This window comes from Trachypithecus francoisi, unplaced genomic scaffold (assembly GCF_009764315.1).
Source record: "Trachypithecus francoisi isolate TF-2019V2 unplaced genomic scaffold, Tfra_2.0 Lachesis_group5, whole genome shotgun sequence".
NCBI classification, from domain to species: Eukaryota; Metazoa; Chordata; class Mammalia; order Primates; family Cercopithecidae; genus Trachypithecus; species Trachypithecus francoisi.
The window spans coordinates 85,207,790-85,233,285 of NW_022681470.1; the positions used below are offsets into that span (position 1 = coordinate 85,207,790).

General features: G+C 40.2%; 1 protein-coding gene, 1 long non-coding RNA gene and 1 pseudogene across 6 annotated transcripts in view; 1 reads left to right on the forward strand and 2 right to left on the reverse strand.

The window, feature by feature from the left end:
* Window positions 1–25,496, forward strand: part of ZNF678 (zinc finger protein 678) — a 119,886-nt gene that overhangs the window by 36,440 nt on the left and 57,950 nt on the right. The window lies entirely within an intron of this gene.
* On the reverse strand, window positions 214–7,239 carry LOC117074999. 2 transcript variants are annotated; one of them, XR_004433807.1, is made up of 3 exons: window positions 7,007–7,239; window positions 1,536–1,650; window positions 214–258 (listed from the first exon to the last, which is right to left on the reverse strand). It is a non-coding gene; the product is annotated as an uncharacterized LOC117074999 (long non-coding RNA). The 2 variants fall into 2 exon arrangements; XR_004433808.1 differs by having other exon boundaries at window positions 214–282.
* Window positions 23,009–24,151, reverse strand: LOC117076016 (annotated as a pseudogene).

Sequence of the window (25,496 nt, forward strand, 5' to 3'; positions counted from 1 at the left end):
GGGTTTGGCTTGGATGGCCTCGATTTGTTGCTTAATGAATGTCATGAGCTTATTGAAGATTATAGGCCCCAAAGAGAGTAAGAGCAATAGGCAAAGCAGGGGGCCCAATAACGGTATGATATAAGGGAGGAGTCCATGGAACCCAGTCCAAAACGGGTTATCAGTCATTTCTTTTTGTCGTTTTTCTAGGTCTTCTTGTAGACGCTTGATTTTATCTCTGACGATCCCGGACTTGTTGGCGTAAAAACAGCATTTTTCCTGTAGAGCCAAGCAGATACCTCCCTGTTCGGCAGTTAATAAATCTAGGCCTCTCCTATTTTGAAGCACTACTTCTGCCAGGGAATCTACTTGATCTTGTAGATCCTGTATAGTACTTGAGATGGCCTGCATATCTGAGATCAATTGGCGAGACAATTTGGTGTATTGAGTAACAGAGACCCCTAGGCTTGAAACCCCAGTTGTTACGGCAGTAGTGATGCCTAATCCTACAAGTAAGGGGATAAATTGTATTGCCCTTTTGGCTCTTCCCAAAAAGTGATCTATAGCTGGAATAGGTACAGGTTCATCTCCAGGGATAATGTCTATATCTGGCAGAAGAGTGGCTAGGATACAAAGTCCTGTCCAGTTTGTGGGCAAATATGTATATGCTCTATTGTTTCCGCATATAAAAACTGAACTGTTTGGGGCGCACAGCGAATGAGAAACATTAGTGATAATAGGGCAATTAGTAAACTCAGCTATGCCTACGTCAATGTCGTAGGAATTGTTGAGAGGCGGAGAGTAGATACAAGAAGAGTTAGAGAATTCGAGGGGCTGTACTCGAAGGGGAGGAATGATGGCGCAGGAAGTATTGGGTGTATAGCTTGAGTCATTACTGGGTATGGCAAGAGGAACAGGATCTCCCAATGGTAAGCACAGCCAGCAATCACTGGCTAGACCAGAGTTGGAATTATTGAGCAGACTATGTGTAACAGTGAGGAGGTCAAAAGTCTGGGCATCAATTTTTTCTCTCCCTCGAGTTTTGGGCAAGGCCAAGGGGTGGTAATAAATTTCCGGGTACAAGGACTTTTGCAATTCCTCAAGTTTTTTGTGTACCATAATTTCTCGGGCCTTGTCTTGTGGTCCTCCCCCATCAGAGACATGAAGAGGGGGGTTAACATTCCAGCAGACAGGCTGCCCTACCGTACCAGTACAGCCAGCTGATATGAGGTTGTTGGTATTTCCTAATACTGTAGGGACATTGCTGGCCCCTATAGTAGGGTCTCTAGTACTTGTTAAGGTAGCAGTGTAGTATGTTTTACCGCCAGAGGTACATTTTTGATAAGCGGTGAAACAGGAGCTGTGTATAGAGTCCCAAAATGTGGTACAAGGGCAGGTTATGTTATCCCCTCCACTAGATATTCTCGGGGTTAATACACACCTCCACTTAAGGGAATTAGACGGCAGGTATGCTGTGTGAGAGGAGCAAGATACAGTTGTGATATAAGGATTAGGTGGGCTGGCGAAATATCCCCCAGCGCAATCACAAGGCTTACCATGTCGTTGTTGTATGATCATAAGAGCTTCACGTGGATCACCAAAACCGGCATGAACTTGGAATGCCTTGCAAGTCAGCACGAGAATCCAAAGGAGTTTGTAATTGGAGTTCATCTTTGTAAGGAAAGAAAGGTACTCTCAGGGAGAGAGTTATTCCCTGGGTTGGTTATTGTTAGGTACCTGTTTTACCAATCGCTCTGGTAGCCATCTGGCTGCGTCATGATTTTGGGAAAAAACACAAACGGAGCCTCTTCCCCAAATTAACACTGGGTCTGGACCATGCCATGTGTTGTCTAATGGGTCTTTCCACTTAACCATGGCAAATTGTTTTTTAGAGTCAGAATGCCAAAATCGATCAGCCGCTGATTTATTCAGCTCATCTAAATTTAAAAAATTCAAAATAAAGAGTGTGTGATTAAGAATGTTTCTAGGGGTGCCCTTAGTAGGGTACCATTCCCCCTTCTTTATCTTTTCAATGGTAGTTTTTAAGGATAAGTGAGCTCTTTCAACGATTCCTTGTCCTTGAGGATTATATGGGATACCAGTAGTATGTTTTATTTGTAATTTTAGGCAAAAGTCTTGGAAACCTTTAGATGTATAGCCAGGACCATTATCTGTTTTTAATTGTTTAGGTTTTCCAATTATAGAAAAACAGTGTAGTAAATGGGCTATTACATGTTTGGTAGCTTCACCTGTTTGTAGGGTGGCTAATATAAATCCACTAAAAGTATCTATACATACATGGATGTATTTTAAATTACCAAACTCTGAATAATGGGTGACATCCATTTGCCAGATCATATGGGAACTAGCCCTCTTGGGTTTACTCCTAAGTGAGGGACTGGCAGATAAGTTATACATGTCTGGCATTGTTTAACAATTTGTCTAGCTTGTTCCCTAGTTATTTTAAACATTAATCTTAGGGTTTGAGCATTAAGGTGGTGTAAAGCGTGAGCGGTCTGTGCTTGATTCAAATTTGTATCTATAGTTGTAGCTACAGTCTTGGTTGCAAAGTCAGCCACTTGGTTGCCTTGGGATAGAGGTCCTGGCAATCCTGAATGAGCTCTAATATGTCCAATGAAAAAGGGTGTTGATCTGTTATGTATTACTCGCTGGCATTGTAAAAATAGTTTGGCTGTGTCTGACACATGTTTGATTTGTGCTACCGTTTCAAGTAAAGGTATTGAGTGAGCTAAATATGCACTGTCAGTATAAATATTAAGGGCCTGATTAGGGAAGGCTGACAGCACTGCGATTAGGGCCTGCAACTCCACTAGTTGAGCTGACGTATGACTGGTTTTGAAGTTAACAGTGGTGTCTGCAAAGGTATATGCAGCAGTCCCTGTGGAGGACCCATCAGTGAATACTAATAAGGCATTGTCTAAGGGTGTTTTACTGGTGATATGAGGGAAGACAAAAGCATGCAGCTTACAAAATTGGATAAGCTTATTTGGTGGGTAATGGTTATCCAAGTTACCAGCGTAAGAAGTGCAAGCAATCGGCCACGTCTCAGTGTTTTGCATTAGCCAATGGATTTGTGGCTTAGAATAAGGTTGTATGATCGTAGAAGGTTCAATTCCAAAGTATTTTTTGCTATTGTCTCTTCCTAAAATAATTAAGTCTGCTATGGCATCATAATAGGGTAGCAATACCTTTTTGGGAGATGAAGGCAAGTGGACCCACATAATAGGGTTATCTTGCCAGAATAAACCAGTAGGTGTTAGTGTTGTGTGAAATATTAAAAAGGTTAATGGCTGTGAATAGTCTATGCTGGTGACAAATTGTTCAGCAATAGCCGCCTCTACTTTATGGAGTGATAAAAGCGCCTCTTTTGACAATGACCTAAAGGACTTAGGGTTGGGGTCACCTTTTAGGGTGTCGAATAAAGGTTTTAACTTTCCCGTGGTAAGTTTTAAGTATGGCCGGAGCCAATTAATGTCTCCAAGGAGTTTTTGGAAATCATTGAGGGTATGTAACCTATCTTTACGGATAACTGCCTTTTGATTAGTAATCTTAGGTCCATTTATTTGAAAACCTAAATATGTATAAGGGTCTTGTAATTGTATTTTTTCTGGAGCTATGTGTAACCCCGCAGTGGTTAGCTCTTGTCTGAGTTGTGCAAAACACTGTAGAACTTGTTCTCCATTTTTCCTGCTATGAGGATATCATCCATGTAATGTATAATGTATATTTGTTTCCATGTCTCTCTAACTGAGTGTATGGCTGTAGCCACATATTTTTGACACAAGGTGGGGCTGTTGGCCATACCTTGAGGCAACACTTTCCATTGGTATCGCTTCATTGGTTCTTTAAAATTTATAGCTGGCAAGCTAAAGGCGAATCGTTTTTGATCAGTGGGATGAAGGGGAATCGTAAAAAAGCAATCTTTCAGGTCTATGATAATTTTAAAATATCCTTGAGGGATCGCTACCGGAGAAGGTAGCCCGGGCTGTAAGGCACCCATGAGGACCATAGTAGCGTTTACTGCCCTTAAATCTTGTAATAGTCTCCACTTACCGGACTTTTTCCTGATGACAAATATGGGTGTATTCCAGGGAGAGTTACTCTCCGCAATATGCCCTGCCATTAGCTGTTCCTGTACTAACTGTTGGGCTGCAATTAGCTTTTCATTAACTAAAGGCCATTGATCAACCCAAACAGGCTCATCCGACTTCCATGTTATGGGGTCAGCGCACTTTTGGGGTACAGGCATGTCAATGGCCGAAGTTAAAAATTTCCAAACCCTTTTGTGTTAGATTGTCCTAAGGCTGGAATAGGCTGTCGAATACCGTTTTCTTTTTTCCCAGTCCTTTTCCGGGGCTATAACCCTGAGCTAACATTTGTGCAGCAACTATATCATTGGGGCTGCACATCAAAATTTTCATCTGGGAGAGTAGGTCCCGTCCCCAGAGATTAACAGGCAGTTGAGGGGAACAAATGGTTAATGAGACCTGAGTTATTTTCTTTGTCTTTCCAGGTAAGGTATTTAGAGCTTTGTTTGGGATTACTACTTTGTCCAATTCCTCTTAAGTTAGTGAAAGTTTCTGTGGTAGGCCTAGTGAGAGGGCCAGTCCTCTTGTCTAATGATGGTTACATCAGCCCCTGTATCTATTAATCCTGTAAACAACTTACCATCTAGCCACAAGGTCAGGGAGGGCTTTTGATTAGTGATTGGCTGTACCCAATATATATTTGATGATCCAAAACCTCCCTTTCCTCTGTTAGAGTGCTGGACTTTATTAGTTGTTTTAATTAGAGGCAGTAGGACTAATTGTGCTATTCTATCCCCTTGAGGGACAGTAATAATATTGTCAACAGCCCTGGCCATTATTTTAATTTCGCCAGTATAGTCGTTATCAATTACTCCTGGGAAAACTTGTAGACCTTTCATAGTGACACTACTTCTTCCCAGGATCAATCCAAAGGTATCAGGAGGCAAAGGCCCATATATTCCAGTGCCCAAGGCTTGTGCTCCCATCTCAGGTGTTAATACTGTGTGGGAGGTGGAACAGAGGTCCAGTCCTGCACTTCCTGGGGTTGCTCTACTAAGTCTTGAAATGGATTGTTGTTGCTGGCCGGAACAAAGCTGACCGCCCCATAAGCTTGTTTCGGGGCCTGGGGCTGGCCCCTCATCCCGTTTCCCTGTTGGGAGGGTAAAGGATTTCCCTGATTGTCAGTTTTAGATTTACATTCATTAGCCCAATGTTTTCCTCTTTTACACCTTGGGCAAAGGCCTGGAACCTTTGCTTCAGAGTTTTTATTTGAATCCCCGCGGCAATCTTTTGCAAAATGTCCTCTTTTGCCACATTTAAAACACCCTCCTTTTTCTCTGTTTTTTTTATCAAGGAAGTCTTTTACGGTTTGTCCGCTAAAGGCTGCGGCCATTGCCAAGCCCTGTTGATAGGAGGGTCCAATGTCTGAACAGAGGCGGATATATCCAGTCAAATCTGTTTTCTTTCTATAAGGACGGATTGCTGCCTGACAAGCTGGATTGGCATTTTCATAAGCCAATTGTTTAACATAATCTACCCCCGCCTCGGCATTACCAAAAATCCTTCCTGCGGTTGTCATGAGCCTATGGACAAAATCTGCGAACGGCTCATCAGGTCCCTGCTTGACTCCAGTGAGTGAAGCTCCTGGGTCGCCTTTAACAGGGAGTTTCCTCCAGGCTTTTGTAGCCGCCGCCTGGATTTGTGAGAATAATCCAGGGTCGTATTGCATCTGCGCATCAGTGTTGGAATAATTACCAGAGCCAGTTAACATATCAAAGTCCCAACCGTTTCCTGCCTGTTGGTTTCTTTTGGCTGTGTCTCTGCAATTTTCAAAAAACTCCGATTTCCAAATCAAATGATCTCCCCCTGAAAGAACTGCTCTAACTAGTGTGTTCCAATCTGTTGGAGTAAGCCAGTTATCGGCCACAGACTCTACTATAGCAAGAGTATAGGGAGCAGTAGCTCCATATTGAGAAACAGCAGTTTTTAACTCTTTTATAACAGTAAAATCAAATCCATTATGATGCCTCCAGGCCTGACCCTGTCCATCTACAGTTTCAGTTACTGGGAAGATATCTTTATCGGAGGACTCCGTGTCTCGGCTAGTAGAAAACTTCCCTTTTGGACATGTTGTCCGGGCCGCTGAGGCGGGCGAGGGAAGCCTCCCATACTCTCTGAATTTGTTACCCTCTCATTTCCTGTTTTTAACTTTTGCAGCCTAATGATTAGTGACTGATGCAATTCTTCTAACTTTATCTGCTCTTCAAGTTGAGCGATTTTTTCTTTGAGTTCCTCTTTCGGATTAACCACCGCCATTACGTCGGGTGCAGAGGCACCAGGCGTTCCGTTATAGGGAGGCGGATGCGAGAAAGAGGGGGGCCAATCAGGATTATGATATCTAGCTGCTTCTTCCTCTAAGTTGTCCCAATTTACATCTGAGGGGCCAGGATTGTCACTTTTATCTTTTGGTGATGTATGTAGAACTGGATATTTTTTAGGCTTTTGTACGCCTAGCATCATTTTGTCTCTAACCGAAAGAGCCTTGGTCCCCTCGTCATCACTTTCAAGAGAAATAAGGTCTACTTCTTTGTCTGGCGGGGGGCTCCTGAGGTCGGTCTGAGAACTGACTTGTAAAATTTCCTCAGTCTGGGTGACCGCAGCCATTATTGTGGATCGGCCTCCTTTTTATCTATTAGGTCTCTGATTAGATTCCAATAACAAAAGGCTGTCACTGGAACTTTTTCTGGTCCAAAAGTATTATAATAATCTTGAAAGCAATCTCCCACTCTACGCCACCTCTTTATGTCAATGGTCCCCTCTTGCGGGAACCAAGGGCAGGTGTCTTTTACAAAATCAAAAAATCTAAATAAGTCACCACTTTTAACCTTTACTCCCCGTGTCTTTAAAGCCTCTTTTAATTGCCCTACGTAGATTTGATGCTGGCTTAATTCTTGTCCCATTTTGGGCGCGTAACTTACCCTCAACTCCGAAGCAGCAGGCTCCCACGACGGTCGGAGGGATTTTTCTTTCACTTTAGTCGCCGGCCTTTCTATGCGCCCTCTTCCTCACGCAGTTCCCTCGTATCCAAGCCCCGCGTTTGGGCGCCACATGTCCCGACCAGCGGGATCATTAACACAGACCTTGGAGGAGGGGGTGGGAATTTAGAGAGACAAGAGACACAAGAAATGGAGACAAGACAGTATTCTGATCAAGTCTCATTTAATGGCGGTGGTGTAATGCCTTATATATGCTGCCAGGTAAGAGGAAGGGCTCAGAGCAGGAGGGGAGGGGAATAATGAGAGACGTCACCAGACGCATGCTCGGTAGACTTAGTCTTTCCCGGGCGCGGGAGGTTATCTACGCGCGGGCGGGAAAAGTTCGTGCGCGCGGGTAAAGTTGATGATGAAGAACCAGGAAGTGCGCCATCTTGTCTCCACAATGCAGAGCTTAAGCAACAGAGGCCGCGGCAATTTCCGAGCCTCACGGCTCCGGACAGCTGTCCATGTGTGAGGAACACTATTTACAAATTACATGTCAAACATGTTAAAAAATATTCCATGATACTGGTTAAAGCATAATAAGAAACACTTTAGTCGGAATAATAAGATGGGTATAGATACCACTGCAGTAAGATTTTGTAGTTGGGGAGAAAGATTGAGCTCAACTCTAAATACAGTATGGGTAAGTAAGAACTTACAGCCAAGGAGCAGGCTAAGGGTTGATGGATGGAAACTTACTAAGAGGAAACAAGGATGAGGGGTATTCTGGTTAAAGTGACCAAACCAGTTCTTGCTGGGGACAGCCAGGGTGATCAACCTTGTGGGATGGCGGACAATGAGAAACCTTATGAAACATTGAGGCTGATCAGATATTAAGGATGACGTGTTCTTGCTAAACTGACTTCTCAAGGTAATTTGCTACAACTGAATTTTACAAGAAAGTGTATAGATTGGCCTAGAGGAAGGTACAGAAGTCTGACAAAAGCAGTAACAGAACAGGAGTCACTCTGAGAGAGACTTGAAACTAGGACCTAGAATTTGAATTACTTGCTTGATAAAGAAGACACAAATTTTTTCTATTATGTTTTACTTGAAAATGTGATTTAAGACTGTAGAGTAGTAGAAGATGAGAAAAGGATACAGCCTGCATCCATGAAAAGGAAATGGCCAGTTTATCGTTTTCTATCTAGATCTGTTATGTTAAACATGGGCTCATGGACATCCAATTTGAATATGCATGGTCAGTGGAGCAAAACTATTGCAGGTGCCAAAGCTAGCACAGCTGAAAACATAAGGTATCATTGGGTAAATTTAGTCCCAAATAAGTAGAAAAAAATGAATTAAAGTAATACATATTTATGAACCTTAAATGGCTAATAAGTGAATATGTCAATTAATTTTGTGGAGAAATCAGGCAAACTAAGAAAGTATACATTAAACAAAAAAGCTTAGAAATAGAAAACAAAATGCTCAAAGATCTTGGCCAGGCACGTTGGGATTACACCTGTAATCTCAGCACTTTGGGAAGCCGAGGTGGGCAGATTACGAGGTCAAGAGATCGAGACCATCCTGGCCAACATGTTGAAACCCCGTCTCTACTAAAAATTCAAAATTAGCTGAACGTGGTGGCACACGCCTTTAGTCCCAGCTACTCAGGAGGCTGAAGCAAGAGAATTGCTTGAACCTGGGAGGTGGTGGTTGCAGTGAGCTGAGATCACACCACTGCACTCCAGTCTGGTGACAGGGAGACTTAGTCTCAAAAAAAAAAAAAAAAAATGTATTCTCTAGACATTTGAAAAATCCTCTCTCAAATCAAGAGCCAACAACTAATGAAACATAGATATCAGTGACCACTTATGACGAAGAATAGAGCTTTAAAAATAAACTGAAATGATCACTGAATGAGTAACGACAACTCACAGCAAACAGTCACAAAGCCTAGGGAGGGAGGAGAATTTGATTTCCAGATTTACTACAGTATAGTATTCAACATGTCCACTTTTCAACAATAAAAAATGATGAGCCAGGCAAGATGATGTGCACTACAGGTGCCAGATACTTAGGAGGCTGAGATGGAAGAATTGTTTAAGCCTAGGCATTTCAGTGCCCTATGACTGAGTCTGTGAATAACCACTGTACTGCAGACTGGGCAACATAGGAAGATCCCATCTCTAAAAAATAAAATAAATAAGCAAATAAAAACATAGTCATTCAAATGAACAACAAAATATTATTCACAGGAAAATACTAATGAATTAACAGAAACTCTCTTAGGAAGCACAGACATAATATTTATTAAACTAAGCCTTTAAATCAACTTTCATAAGCACATTTTAAAAGCCAAAAGAAAAATGAACAAAAAGTAAAACAAATGAGTAAAACAATGTCCCGCCAAATGGAATATATCACTAAACAAATAGGGATTTTAAAAAAGTCAACCAAATAGAAATTCTAGAACAAATGTATACTAACTGAAATAAATTTAATAGAGGGCTTTAACAGAACACTTGAGCAAGCATATAAAAGAACTGATAAACTTAAAAATAAGTAATTAAGAGTCTGCTAAAAAGTAAACACAAAAGAAAAAGGTAATGCAGAAATTTAGAAACAAAACTTTCAGGATCTCTGATTATCACCAACATTTAAACTCTGCTTGCAAGAACTACTCCCTCTGCGGTTCTGTGTGGTATCCAAGGTGTTTCTTCTTTGGCATGTGAGAATATGTAGTTAATAAGCTAAAGTCAGTTTTATTAGTGCCAGGCGTCATGTGTTTGGTCATATTCTTAACCCTAACAGGCAATTTTTCCCTAATCAAGGTGATCAGTAGGTAGGTGAAACAAAGCATTCCCTAATTACTGTGGGGCAGGAATGTAAGGGAGAGCTCCACTTATGGTCTCCCTGAATGCAAAGCCCATGGGGATGGGGTGATAGGCTGCACCTAAATGGCAGGATGAGAATGGAAGACAGAGCCGTGTTCAGTATTTGCCTTGATAGTGCATTCAGTTTGGGTTGGGAGAAGCTAGGCCTCAGTATTGCAGGGTGAGGATGAAAGAGTTCTGCTCCTAGTTTTTGTAACACTAGCACTGTGGGAAGAGAAGTGTTATGTCTTACTTGTGTGTGATGTTTGCCAGAATATGAAGAAGTGTCATCCAGTAATCACTTTCTGCATAGGCCATGTTTATCCCATGCTTCTTTGGCTAGAGAGAGCATGTTAGAATTTTTTTTTTTCATTATTTTTCAGTTGCCTTTTCCAGATTACTGTGTTCTCCACTATTGAACCAGGATATATAGGAGGCAAAACAAAACAAAACAAAAGACATACCCAGGGCAGTAGCCGTTAAACCACTCCTGTTGTTCCAAGTTAGTCTGCCTTCTTTTCTGTACCTTTCAGAGTCTTTAGACTGATGCTTTATAAGTTTTTACAAGCCCGTTGCTATAATTTTTGAGAATAGAATAGAGTTTGCTTATCCCATCTTGTCTAGAACCAAAAGTTTCAACTTTTGGTGTTTCAAGAAAACTTTGAGACATTTAAATCCATTTTGTCTTGTATTTCCTGCATGAAGCAGTAGCCTGTCAGTTCTTACGCCTTCTAAACTGCTGCAGACTCCTGAAATTTTGTGTATCATCACTGCATTTACAAAGTGCACAATGCAGCCAAAGATGTTAGGGCAGGTTATGGGTAAAATTGGAACTTCTACTCCATGCCTTCTTACCTGGAACATCTCTACATTTTAGCCACTGTGGAAACCCTGAAATTCACCCTTTCCTTTTTTTTTTTTTTTCAAGATTTTAAAAAAAATTCGGGGGTACATGTACAGGATGTGTAGGTTTGTTACACAGACATGTGCCATAGTGGTTTACTGTACAGATCATCCTGTTACCTAGGTATTAAGCCCAGCATCCATTAGCTATTCTTTCTGATATTCTCCCTCCCCCCAACCCCCCAACAGGTGCCCAGTACATGTTGTTCCCCCAACATGTTTATGTTTTCTCATCAGTTAGCTCCCCCTTATAAGTGAGAAATTGCAGTGTTTGGTTTTCTGTTTCTACATTAGTTTGCTAGAATAATGATTTCCAACTCCATCCGTGTCCCTGCGAAGGACATGATCTCATTCCTTTTTATGGCTGCATAGTATTCCATGGGGTGTATATATAACATATTTTCTTTATCCAGTCTATCACTGATGGGCATTTAAGTTGATTCTATGACTTTGCTATTGTAAATAGTGCTACAGTGAACATACATTTGCATGTATCTTTATAAAAGAATGATTTATATTATTTTGGGTGTGTATCTGGTAGTGGAATTATTGAGTCAAATGGTATTTCTGCCCTTGGGTCTTTGAGGAATTACCACACTGTCTTCCACAATGGTTAAACTAATTACACTCCCACCAACAGTGTACAAGTGCTTTTTCTACACAACCTCACCAGCATCTGTTGTTTTTTTATTTTTATTTTTATTTTTTTGACGTAGGGGGTGGATACAGTCTCACTCTGTCACCCAGGCTGGAATATAGTGGCATGATGTCAGCTCAATGCAACCTCCACATCCTGTGTTCAGGTGATTCTCATGCCTCAACCTCCTGAGTAGCTGGGATTACATGGTGTCATGCACCACCATGCCCAGCTATTTTTTTCTATTTTTTAATAGAGACAGGGTTTCACTGTGTTGGCAAGGTTGGTCTTGAACTCCTGGCCTTAAGTGATCCACCTGCCTCAGCCTCCCAAAGTGCTAGGATTACAGGTGTAAGCCACTGCCCCATACTGTTTTTTGACTTTTTAATGGCCATTCTGATTGGCATGAGATGGTATCTCACTGTGGTTTTGATTTGCAATTTTCTAATGATCAGTGATGCTAAGCTTTTTTTTTTCATATGTTTCTTGGCTGCATGTATGTCTTCTTTTGAGAAGTGTCTGTTCACGTCCTTTGCCCACTTTTTAATAGGGTTGTTTTTTCTTGTAGATTTGTTCAAGTTCCTTGTAGACTCTGAATATTAGACCTTTGTCAGATGGATAGATTTCAAAAATTTTCTCCCATTCTGTAGGTTGTCTCTTCACTCTGATGATCATTTCTTTTTCTCTGCAGAAGCTGTTTAGTTTAATTAGATCCCATTTGCCAATTTTTGCTTTTGTTTCAATTGCTTTTAGCATTTTCATCATGAAAACTTTACCTTTGCCTGTGTCCTGAATGATACTACCTAGATTTTCTTCTAGGGTTTTTATAGTTCTGGATTTTACATTTAAGTCTTTAATGCATCTTGAGTTAATTTTTGTATATGGTCTAAGGAAGGGATCCAGTTTCAACTTTCTGCATATGGCTAGCCAGTTGTCTTAGCCCTATTTATTAAAGAGGGAATCCTTTCCCCATTGCTTGATTTTGTTAGGTTTGTCAAGGATCAAATGGCTGTGTAGCAGGACAAGCCACAGGCAAAACTCCTCAGACACCAAGTTAAAGAAGGAAGAGGTTTATTCGGTCAGGAGCATCAGCAAGACTCCTGTCTCAAGAGCTGAGCTCCCCAAGTGAGCAATTCCTGTCCCTTTAAGGGGGTCCGTGTGAGAGGATTGTGATTGATTGAGCAAGCAGGGGGTACATGACTGGGGGCTGCATGCACCAGTAATCAGAACGAAACAGAACAGGACAGGCATTTTTACAGTGCTCTTCCATACAATGTCTGGAATCTATAGATAACATAACCGGTTAGGTCAATCTTTACCAGGCCCAGAGCGTGGCACCAGGCTGTCTACCTGTGGATTTCATTTCTGCCTTTTAGTTTTTACTTCTTCTTTTTTTGGAGGCAGAAATTGGGCATAAGACAATATGAGGGGTGGTCTTCTCCCTTATTCCCCCACTTTGAGACTCTCACTCATTTTATTGGTGGGAGTTCTCACCTTCATTTTGACTGCCTATGTCTTCCTGCATGACAGATCGATAGTAATTTATGTAGTACACTTGTGCTGAAGCATTCTGGTGAACTAGAGTAGCGATGAAACATTTTACTATTTGATTGAGTACAGGTAGTAAATAAGGGATCAGTAAGCAGGTTCCTATTACTACTATAATTTTAATTACAAGAGTTTTAAATCCTCCTAGCACTGGAAACCATTTTTAAACATGGCCTCAGGGTCAAATCCTTGCCACACTTGTATAGGCACATGTGCCAGTTTCATCATGTCTTTATATCTTCGACTACTTGCCCTGGATCATCTGTCTGCAGGCAGCAATTCGTAAGGTTAAATTTTCTACAGACTTTTCTTTCAACTGCTAGCAAGTAGTCGAGAGTCAATTTATTTTGATAGATAGCATTTCTCATCTGAGTTTCTTGCCAGGCCAGAACAGTCAGGGTTTTACCAGTTTTATTAGTGATGATCTCCAAGACAGCTTGCAACCATATGATTCGGTTGAGCATGTAAATGGGGGTCCGGTATCCCCACGACCCTTCTTGTGCCCAAGTGGCAGGCCCATAGTATTGTATAATTTTTTCAGGAGGCCATTTATCATCTTTTTAATTATCTATGGCTATGCTTTGCTTTTTGGGGGAAGCATAGACAGGGAAGCCCAGGAGTTCACCTGTTTTTATGGGCAGTAGGAAGAAAGATGGTTTAATAGTGCCAGTAATACAATTGCCTGTCCACTGGTCAGGCAGCTTAGTGTAGGCTCTATGTCCACATATCCAGTATAGCCCTGTGGAGGCCATCCAGTCCCAGTGGGATTCTGGGTGGCCCTAAACGGTCTGCAAGTTTGGAAATTTACTGAATGGATTTTTCTCTGTGTCGTTTGAACTCCACCATGTAGTCTTCCTACAGGAAGGGTGAAGTCCTTCCCCATTCTTACTGTACAGTATTGTCTAATGATTGAGGCTTTTAGGTCCTAGAAGTGATCAGGGTGATTCTTTTGGGCCAGGAATTCATCAGGAACTGGGTCTGTAGGTACTAACTCTCAGGCTTCCTATGGCCATTGATCTCCTATTACAGTTCCTCCACATACATAACATGAAGTGACATTGAGAGACTGGGCTACATGCTTGGCTAATTGCAAAAACAAATTTCTTGTTTTTTCTTGGAATTTCTGGTACTGGCACATTTAGTCTATCATAGAAGGTTTGCAATACTGGCTCGGGAGACCGTTTATAAACTTTTTCTCAAACCACGATATTTACTTGAAGATCCAGTCCAGCTCCATCAATTTTTAGGGTTACACGTTCTCCTTTTTTCTAGCGAGGATTAAGGGGGTTGATTATTACTAGTTCTAAGGGTACAGGACCAGTGGTACAGGAAGGGCCACTTTTCCCTTGCTGAAGGTAGACAGGATTTTTTCATTTTTTTAAATTTAAGTAGCCTAAATGACACAAGACCATTATCTATATTTTCACACAGTCCTAATTCATGATAAATGTACTTATTTTCTGCCATATAACCTCTTTCCTAATTAAGAGAACCACATCCTATTTTTAACTTATCATTATTAATGACAGCACAGGCATCAAATTTTAAGGTGACTTGTTTGGGCACTTCTTTTTTTTCTTTTTTGGCTAACACTTTTCTCATATCGTTTATGAGCCCCCACCAGTCTTCAGTTCTTAATCTTATTTTAAAAACTGTGGTCTTGGGAGGCTCAGATGGGTCATAACACACATCAGGTTGGTCATTTCCTGGGCTACATACCTTGTATAGAATAACATACAAGCAAGTTCTTTTTAGAGTTCCAGTACACTTATAGTAACCATAAAATAATAGGACTGTAGCAATCTTTTGTCCTACCTCAGTGACTTGATATAAACACTGGGAACAGCCTTCAGTCTGAGGAAGAGCAGTTGAAGTCCTTACTGTACAAGTCCAAATTTTAAGGAAAATGAGTCCCACGATGAGTTTCCTCATGCTTCAGCCATGCATGGACCACTCAGCTTCCGTGTGTGACTGGAGCAAGGCTTGTCATCTTCTTCAGAGTCACTTTGCAGGGATTGGCGAAGCTGCTCCCATCCATGTATGGCTCCCAGTCTACTGATGTTTAAGGATGGTCTCAGAGGTTGGGCCCACTAGAATAAACTGAGTCCAATACCTCTACATAGTTATGTTCAACTGGGCTCTCTGATACCAGGAGCAAGGTGGTGGGGTTTAGGGTATTTTAAACTTCAGTGATTATGCAGGGATTTTCACAGATCAAGCTTTGGTATCTAGTTAGTCTAGCATTCGTTAGCTAATGATGTCCTTTGGTATTTATTAAAGTCACCACAGCATGGGGGAATTTTATGTTTAGGTTTTGCCCAAGAGTTAGCTTATCTGCTTCTTGTGCTAACAGGGCCATTGCTGCCAGGGCCCTTAGATATGGGGGCCAGCCTTTGGAAACCCCATCTAGTTGTTTTGAGAGATAGGCCACTGGCCTTGGCCAGGGCCCTACAGTCTGGGTTAAAACTTCAACTGCCATTTTTCTTTTTCTGACACATGGGTGTAAAGGGTTTTGTCAGGTCAGGTAGACCAGGGCTGGGGCCAACATGAGTTTTTCTTTAAACTCATGAAAAACTTGTTGCTGTTGGTTGTAATAAGTGTAGTTTATCTAGTCTTCATTTTTATTAACTGTCACCCACTAAAATATTGACTTAAATCCTGTAACTATTTGATTTCAAACTTTAAATTGATCCAGTATTCTTTGCGGGGCTCCAATTGCATCTAAATAGATGTGAGAGTTGAAAGACCCATAAGGGGCTTCTCTTGCTTTACGATGTCCTTTTTTTTTTTTTTTTTTTCTGGTTGATGAAATGCCAGGGTGAAAGGGATAGCCAAATGGACTAAAGCACAAGTGCCACTCCAGTTGTTCGGCAGAGTGCCCAGTACAGGTCCACCACAATACCACTACACATCTGCCCGGGGATGAACAAGGGCTGACTGATTGATAAGCTCTTGAAAATTCTTAAGCTCATCACATCCCTTCAGGTCTTCAAGAAATGCTAAGTTTTCTCCTTGTAGTGAGAGACACAAAGTGAACTTAGTGTTGGGAGACAGGAGCTGGATGGCCCTCAGGGGCTGACCCACAGAGTGCCAGACTTTGGGATATAGCAGAGAGAGCTTGGGATGACTTATTACTCCAGGCTGTAGAATCCTGGAAAAGAGCTACCATGCAGCCTACGCCTGGTCGACTGGAGAACCACCTTAGTGGGAGGGGGCAGTTTGGGCCTCTGGCCTGGCATGTGCACAAGCATAACAATTGCTTTTGTTTAATTTGCAGATGGAATATTTGATCCATTTTAACCAGGCATTTGCATCTTGATATCTTGTCTTTATTGTTAAAGTTTAAGTATTTAACTTCTATGATCCTCTAGTAAAATGAATGTATGATTTTAGGAAATTACAAAAACTGGTTGGGACAGTCCATCCTTGCTCTTTAGTGCTCCACAGAACGTTGGACCAACTATGGCATGAAAGCTCTACACTGGGGGCAAGACTTCTGGTTGGCACTAGGGTCTTTATCAAAATCTCCTCGGATTAAATGGTCCTAGTTTACTAATGCCCAGTCTGAGGGACAGAAGTACTTTTCTGAAGTAGAAAGCTGTCTTTGACTTGGCAAGTCTCCACAGGATATAACAAGGCAAGCATTAAATGCAATAGTTTGAGGTGAAATTGACTTGGTTATGCTAATAACTAGATGGTCAGCAATAGAACCAGGAAAGAAGAAAGAGTAATAGAATAGATGAAAAGAGTTAAAGTTTTCTTAGCTTTAGTTTGGTAGGGTTTTCGCCTGGGACTGTGGTCCACGACTCTGGAAGGGGTGGTGTCTTCTTGACTCGGGTGTGATTAGTCCATCCCTTTCTTTTTTTTTTTTTTGCTGTATGAACAGCAGTCTTGGTGGTTAGCAGCACAAGGTAGGGTCCTTCCCAGGCTGGCTCGAGTTTTTCTTCTTTCCACGCTTTGATGAGAATGTGATCTTCCCACTGGTGCTGGTTTACCGGAAATTCTAGGGGTGCTACATGTACTAAAAGACTTTTAGTGTTTGAGGGAAAGGAAAGTGGAAGATAAACCAAGTATATAATTTTTAAGAAATAGACCTTTTGTTTTAAATGTGGAGACCTTAGCTGTGGACTTTAGAGCCCTTAGTGCCTTTTTACTGAGAAATTTCCTTTAGCACCTATTTTTATTAGTTTTTAAACCAAAGAAAGCCAAATACCATTCTACATTTAACAATGCATTTTGTGTGATTTTTGTACCAGATAAGCTAAATTTTACCTTTATATTAGTGTATTATTAATGTTAAACCTAATTTTAATAAACCTTATAGACATATTTATCCAATTTTTAATGTTTGAGCGACCATAAGGTAAGATTTTATAGACTCTTTTTAACCTTTTATAATTTTTGCTAAAGAGCAGGTTGGTGCTTTAAGAAAAACCTACTATGCTTTTATTTTAATGTCCAGTTTACAGAAAAACTGGTTGTTACCTCTTTAACTTTAGCCAATGTTTACACACAGAATTTCCTTTCCAATTAACATTTTAAAACTTGATTAAACCTTTAAAACAAAATATACATATTTTTAACCTTTTAATGAAGGTAAAAATTTATATTGTTATTCCTCCTTATAATTCTTTTACCAAAGGTATATTTTACTTTCCTTATACACCTTGCACATAAACTGTTTTTTTAATAACATTTTTCTCTTTCACAACTTTTACGGACAATTCTTCGACATGCCTCAACTTTCTGACTTATTACAAATATTTCTTTCTTTAAACAATCAATTTATTTCAGAACAAGAGTTTACCATATAATACTCTTTTTACATAAATTCTGCCCCCGCCCCTTTTTTTCCTTAGGGTACTTCTGAACTGGTGAGGTGTGCTCACAATGAGGTTGCCTCTAAAAGTTATTTTTTACTTTTTTCTGTTAGCGAATCAGTTGCCGCTACAGATTGAATGCTTTTGGGCCATCCACAGGTTACTGGGTTAAGGATTTTTGATAGGAAGCCCTCAGTGCTTTTGGGATATGCCCTTGTTTACACTGACAATGAAGTGGTATTGGAGTGTTATAGGGTTATGGAGAATACCTTCAATTATCAATTACAGGTTTCAAATTTACCTTAGCTTTTAAAAAGGAATAGGGTACACTGTTTTTTTTTTTTTTTTCTTTACTTGTATCTCTCTCTCTCTCTTTCTTTGACTTTGTTTCTCTCTCTTTGACTTTCCTTTTGCCTCTGTCTCTTCCTCTCTCTCTCTCTTCTCTCTTTCTCTCTCTGCCTCGCTTATGCTGCAGTTCTCTCAACCAGTGTGGAGAGATCTAAAACCAGCTGTAACCAAGTGTCTATGTATGGGAACTGGTCTGGGTGCCCTGGCTTTACAGGTTACCACCTTGTGCCATACCTTTGAAACAAGGGACTTGTCTAGGCTTCCTTCTGATGGCCAATCCACCTCTAATGCTGGCCCATTACACACAGTTTTACACACAGTTTTACGTTTTCCTGGTGTCATAGATAGTCTCCTTTAAATCCTGTTTTGAAATTTTTCAACGTAGTTCCTAGTAGAGTTGACTTACCTGTGCCTGACCCATGCTTCTTTGAGACAAAACACCACATTTACACCACACACACACCACAAAACAAAGAACGGGTAAAAAGGGCACACACACACTTTTACAGTTTACGCCAAACCAGAATCAAAACCAAAATCAGAATATCAAGAAATCTAAGCCAGGTCCAAACCAAAACCAAAGTATCAAGCAATCCAAGTCAAGTCAAAAACAAAAACCAAAGTGCCGGTACAGGCGCACTGTGGGTGATCAGGTCACTTCCACTCAAATTGAGTAGGCAAGTTCCTAAAACCAGTCCTGTCAGGTGATTCAAACCAAGTCAAAACCAAAACCAAACCAAAGTGCCAACAAAGGCATGTTGTGGGTGATGAGGCCACACTTCCACTCAAACGGAGTGGGCAAGTTCTCAAGACTAGTCTTACCAAGTTTCAGATGTCCAGACTCCAAGTACTGGTTCTTTCCTAGTGTTCAGCCTCTGCATTGATCCTCCATGGGGGCATGCCACACACTGCTCTGGCAAGGCATCCCACTGGGACAAATGCCTACCTGGGAGTGCTCTCAGGATCTGCGTTGCTCAGGCTGGTCAGAGTCCCCCACAGGGATGTTCCACAGGGCAGGTTTAAGCTGCCTAAGGAGCTGCTGCAACCATCTGTTAGTCACCTCACTTCCCAGTCAGGGAACCAAGAAATGTAGCAGGATGAGCCGCAGACAAAACTCCTCAGACACCAAGTTAAAGAAGGAAGAGGTTTATTCGACTGGGAGCATTGGCAAGACTCCTGTCTCAAGAGCAGAGCTCCCCGAGTGAGCAATTCCTGTCCTTTTTAAGGGCTTACAACTATAAGGGGGTCCGCATGAGAGGGCCATGATCGATTGAGCAAGCAGGGGGTATGTGACTGCGGGCTGCACACAGTGGTATTCAGAACGAAACAGAACAGGACAGGGATTTTTACAATGCTCTTACATACAATGTCTGGATTCTATAGATAATATAACTGGTTAGGTCAGGGGTCGATCTTTAACTACCAGGCCCAGAGGGTGGCACCAGGCTGTCTGCTTGTGGATTTCATTTCTGCCTTTTAGTTTTTACTTCTTCTTTCTTTGGAGGCAGAAATTGGGCATAAGACAATATGAGGGGTGCTCTTCTCTCTTAGCTGTAGGTGTGCAGTCTTATTTCTGTGTTCTCTATTCTGTGCCATTGGTCTATGTGTCTCTCTCTGTGCCAGTAGCATGCTGTTTTGATTACTGTAGCCTTGTAGTATGGTTTGAAATCAGGTAGTATGATGCCTCCAGCTTTGTTCTTTTTGCTTAGGATTACGTTGGCTGTTTGGGCTTTTTTTTTGTTCCATGTGTATTTTAAAGTAGTTTTTTCTAATTCTGTGAAGAATGTCAGTGATAATTTAGTGGGAATAGCATTGAATTCTTTTATAAATTACTTTGGGCAGTATGGCCATTTTCTCAATACTGATTCTTCCTATCCATGAGCATGGAATGTTTCTCCATTTGTTTGTGTCCTTTCTGATTTCTCTGAGCAATTGTTTATAGTTCTCCTTGAAGAGGTCCTTCACTTCTCTTGTTAGCTGTATTCCTAAGTGTTTTATTCTCTTTGTAGTGATTGTGAATAGTAGTTCATTCATGATTTGACTCTTGGCTTGCATGTTGTTAATGTATAGGAATCCTAGTAATTTTTGCATATTGATTTTATATCCTGAGATTTTGCTGAAGTTGCTTATCAGCTTAAGAAGCTTTTGGGCTGAGACAATGGGGTTTTCTCAATGTAGGATCATGTCATCTGCAAAGACAATTTTACTTCCTCTCTTCCTATTTGACTACCCTTTATTTCTTCCTCTTGCCTGATTGCCCTGGCCCAGACTTCCAATACTATGTTGAACAGAAGTGATGAGAGAGCACATCCTTGCCAAACAAATCTGGCATGGTGTCTTATGATTTTGAAGGTTGAGCTACTAAAAGACATCTGTTTTGTTGTCAAGGACTGACACCATACAAACCACACAGGACAAGGTGGCAGGAAAATGAACTCACATATGGAACAAGTTGCAACCCAGCTAGGCCCACTCCTAGGGCTAGGACTATCCTGCCTCTATAGGTGACATGACACTTATAGGCCTGAAAGGAGGTGAACTGATGGCATCCTTTCCTTATAATTACATTTTATGTAGCTTATCTCACATGCACAGACTCACTTCCAAGACTCTGCTTGGTGAGTGTCTGTGTCTCAGCTTCATTGACAGTGAGAGCTCAAGACTTTGGTGAGTGGATAGGATGAGGCAGGATTTTCTCAATGAAGTGGTAGGAGAATTTTATTCTTTAATTTCAGTCATATCTTAGTTAATTATGACTAAATACAGTAGATGTTTTCAAAAGAATATTAATTTCAGGAATTCAAGAGAAAACTAGATTTTGGAAAAAAACCTTTATTGTATGCTGTTGAATTTGGACTTTGTGTGTGATATTCCTTATTTTATAATTTTCTTTTTTATTTTTATTTTTAAGTAAAATAGCTATTTATTCAGCCCATTGTTGTGCCAACATGTTCTGTGCATATACCACTGTAATTAGCACACCCTTTGTAACAGGCAAAATTGTACATCAAGTTATATTTCATGTTACCTGATTATATAAAAATGTAAAATGAAAATGAATTATCAATTTCTTTTAACATTCCTAGTAAACAATTCAGCAGTAGATATGAGGCACAAAATCTTAGTAAAATATGACACAGGAAGAGCAATCATGTATCTCTTAAAGTTAACTTATCATGATTTGTTACTAATATACAAAGACAGCAAACTTTTAAAACATTACATTTACTAAGATTCTGGCAATAAGACATAGCATACCAAGCTTGCCACTCAACTTGTTTATGGTAAGTCTCAGCTTCAATATGAAGCTTTTTTTTTTTTTAATCAAAATCCTGCTTTTTGCATGCTAAATATCTTGGCAAGTAGGCCATTAAACATGGTAATGACAGCAAGAGGGAGGAGTTAACAAAAGCTAAACATTGCAGCCTAAACAAAATCCATACAAAAAAAAAAAAAAAAAACTATCACTGGTTACATAAAATTTTCCTGACTGCTTAAAACTGCCGAGACCAGCTTGGTCCGGGAGACCCTAACCCAGTGGTGCTAGAGGAATTAAAGACACACACACAGTAATATAGAGGTGTGGAGTGGGAAATCAGGGGTCTCACAGCCTTCAGAGCTGAGAGCCTCGAACAGAGATTTACCCACGTATTTATTGACAGCAAGCTAGTGATAAGCATTGTTTCTATAGATTATAGATTAACTAGAAGTATTCCTTATGGGAAACAAAGGGATGGGCTGAAATAGATGGGTTTGGCTTGTTAGCAGCAGGAGCATGTCCTTAAGGCACAGATCCTCGTGCTGTTTTTGGTTTAAGAATACCTTTAAGCAGTTTTCTGCCCTGGGTGGGCCCCGTGTTCCTTGCCCTCATTCCGATAAACCCACAACCTTCCAGTGTGGGCGTCATAGCCATCACGAACATGTCACAGTGCTGCAGAGATTTTGTTTGTGGCCAGTTTTGGGGCCTGTTTCTGGCCAGATTTTGGGGGCCTGTTCCCAACATAAAACTTGGTATAAAACATGCATTTTAGAATCTCCAGCTATCAAGTTCAAAAAGTACCAGTGTCTATTTAAAATAATTCCTCTCCCAAGCCAAAGTGTAATCAAAATTAATTCAAATGACATAACATATTCTAATGCTAAAAAATATTCTTTATTATTGAAGAGGTAAATCCCAGAGCTTTTGGGGCTTTCTCATGCTGCAAATGACTGCTTCTCTGGTTCACTCAAAGCAGCGTATGACAGCATCCAAGGATGACACTAAGCTCAGTAAAGGGCAAGACTGCTGGTACCCAGCTCTGACCTCCCAGTGAAGCATGGCTACCGTGTCCATAATACAGGCAGGATGTGTGAGGATCAAAGGCACACTAATCTACTAGCTAAAGAGATAGCAAACCAGCCCTGCAACCCTAAAAGCTCCTTCCCCAGGTAAATAAAAGTATACGAGGGGAAAAAATTAAAATACACTTCTCTACAGAGTAACGGTTTTGAAATATTAATGTAATCCCTCCTTCAAAAATTTTAACTGGAGTCATCTGGTCATTTCTGATTACATCTTAAAGATGTATCCAGATTCACTTTCTGTTGGTTTATCCTTAGACACTTCTAGTTAAAAGTATTAATTTTATTACCGAATATCTTAACCACTAGTCCGACTGCAGAGTATTATCTCCCAGAGTTATGAAGCACTAGAAGAGGAAAAAATAGATGTTCAAGCAGCAGGCAACATTTATGGCCCTTTCACACAGTGGCATCTGAGTGGCTACTGAATAGTCCAGGAATAATTCTAAAAACAAGAAAATTCGTGCATTTTAGTAAATATGTTGTAGTTTTCACAGTTGAAATTTCCTCAGACATTGCACTTTCTTTATAAGGGAATCCTGATTTTTCTTAATGTTAATGGTGAGTCAGGACTTGAACTAGCAGCCTTCTTTTTCTTCTTCTTACTGTGTTTCTTATGCTTCTTTTTCTTTTTTCTGTTGCTTTTTCTCATTTTTCACTGCTTTTCTTTTTTGCTCGTACCTCCTCAATATACTGTGATTCTGACAAGGACTTGGATGATAAAGTTTTATCTTAAGTATTTATCTTTCTCTTTTTGCTGAGTCCCTTAATATCCTTTTCTTTCTCAGTTGCATCTTTTGACTTTTCTTTTTTAAACTATTCTTACTGTCTGATTCAGTTTATTACATGGAGCTTTCAGAAGATTTATGTGAACGGTTCTTTTTCTTTCTCTATTTTCCTTGTTTCTTATCCTCATCTTCAGAATCAGAAGAACTGCTGGAAGAATTAGAGCTTGATGAAGAAGATGAATACCTACCAGATTTATTCTTTTCTTTTTTCTTTGTTTTTTTTTTTTGTTTGTTTTTGATGAGCTCTCACTTCCACCTAACAATTTCTCTCTGTGTTTTTCTAGTTCTTTCTTCCAGTTCTCATTCATTTTTTCTTCAAATTCAGCCAAAGTCTTGGAGCCTTTCTTTTCCTCTTATAGTTGCTCTTTTCTTCCCAGGTAGGCCTTGGTCGATTCAAGTAATCCGGTATTGTTGGCCCTGAAGACTGGATTGGACCCCTTGATCTCACCATTGCTATTGGGTTCATGTAGTCCAGGATGTAGAGCATCTTCCTCCAGTTCTAGAATCATTTTCTTGTTCAAATAACCTTTGTTAAATTTAACTGGTTTCAGGTTTTTGTTTTTAACAATATTGATCTCATTCTAATTCCCTTGGTGTCATGTCATAATTTTGGCAGTACCACGCGATTGTCCCACTTCCCCATGGTGCTGGGCTGAGCGCACAGTCACACACAGAGGGAAACCAGGCTGGAGAGAAGGCCAAAGCGGGCCTGCTGCAGGTCCTCCTGTCACCTCCCCCTATAATTTTCTTTTAAATACTGTATGTAATTACATTGAATTTTATCTTTGAAAGCAACAGATATCTAAATTCAGAATGACTGAGTTATGCTTCTTTTTTTTAAAGTTTAGAGGCACTTTAGTGTATGTATAATATTTTAAGACTGATTAAAATTATGTCAAAATATGAGATTTTACATTTTATATTAATTAGATTTTAGATTACTATGAAGACCATTTAGTTTTATTATGCCATAGTAGTTGCTATGAGAGAAATTTTTTTCCTGGCTGCCACATATCTGAAAATAGAACTTTTTGCTGTTTATCAAATCGTTGAAGAATTAATAAGCACCATACATGAATGTTGCTTTAATATCCAGCGTGATTTTTATATACCTTCTTAAAAATAAATTCAGCTTTATTATTTTTTCTTTTTTTTATTTCAAGTGCAGGGGTGCATGTGCAGGTTTTATATAGGTAAACTCGTGTAATGGGGGTTGGTTGGTTGTACAGATTATTTACCCAGGTATTAAGCTTAGTACACATTAGTTATTTTTCTGATTCTCTCCATCCTTTTGCTGTCTACTGTCCAGCAGGCACCCCACTCTGTTTTTCCCCTCTGTGTGTCCATGTGTTCTCATTTAGTTCCCACTTAGGGAAATGCAATATTTGGTTTTCTGTTCCTGCATTAGCAGATAATGATAATGGGCCTCCAGCTCCACCCATGCTTCTGTGAAGGACATGATCTCATTTTTTTTATGGCTGCATCATAATACATGGCATATAGGTAACTAATTTTCTTTATCCAGTCTACTATTTATGGACATTTAGGTTGATTCCATGTCTTTGCTATTGTAAATAGTGCTGCAGTGAACATATGTGTGGATGTGTCTTTATGACAGAATGATTTATATTTCTTTGGGTATTTACTCAGTAATGGGATTGCTGGGTCAAATGGCAGTTGTTTTTCAGTCTTTGTGAAATCACCACATTGTGTTCCACAATGTTTGAACAAGTTTACACTCCCACCAACAGTGTATAAGCGTTTTGTTTTGTTATTTTCAGACTTTTTAGTAATAGCCATTCCAACTGGTGTGAGATGATATTTCATTGTGGTTTTGATTTGCATTTCTCTAATGATCAGTTATGTTGAGCTTTTTAAAAATGATTGTTGGCTGCATGTATATCTTTTTTTTTTTTTTGAAAAGTGTTCATCTCCTTTGCCCACTTTTTAATGGAGTTGTTTTTTTCTTGTAGATTTAAGTTCCATATAGATTCTGAATATTAGACCTTTGTCAGATACATAGTTTGCAGAAATTTTCTCCCGTTCTGTATGTTGTCTGTTTACTCTGTCAGTAGTATCTTTTGCTTTACAGAAGCTCTTTAGTTTAATTAGACCCCATTTGCCAATTTTTGCTTTCATTGCAATTGCTTTTGGCATCTTCGTCATGAAATCTTTGCCTCTCTCTATGTCCAGAATGATATTGCCTAGGTTGTATACCAGGGTTTA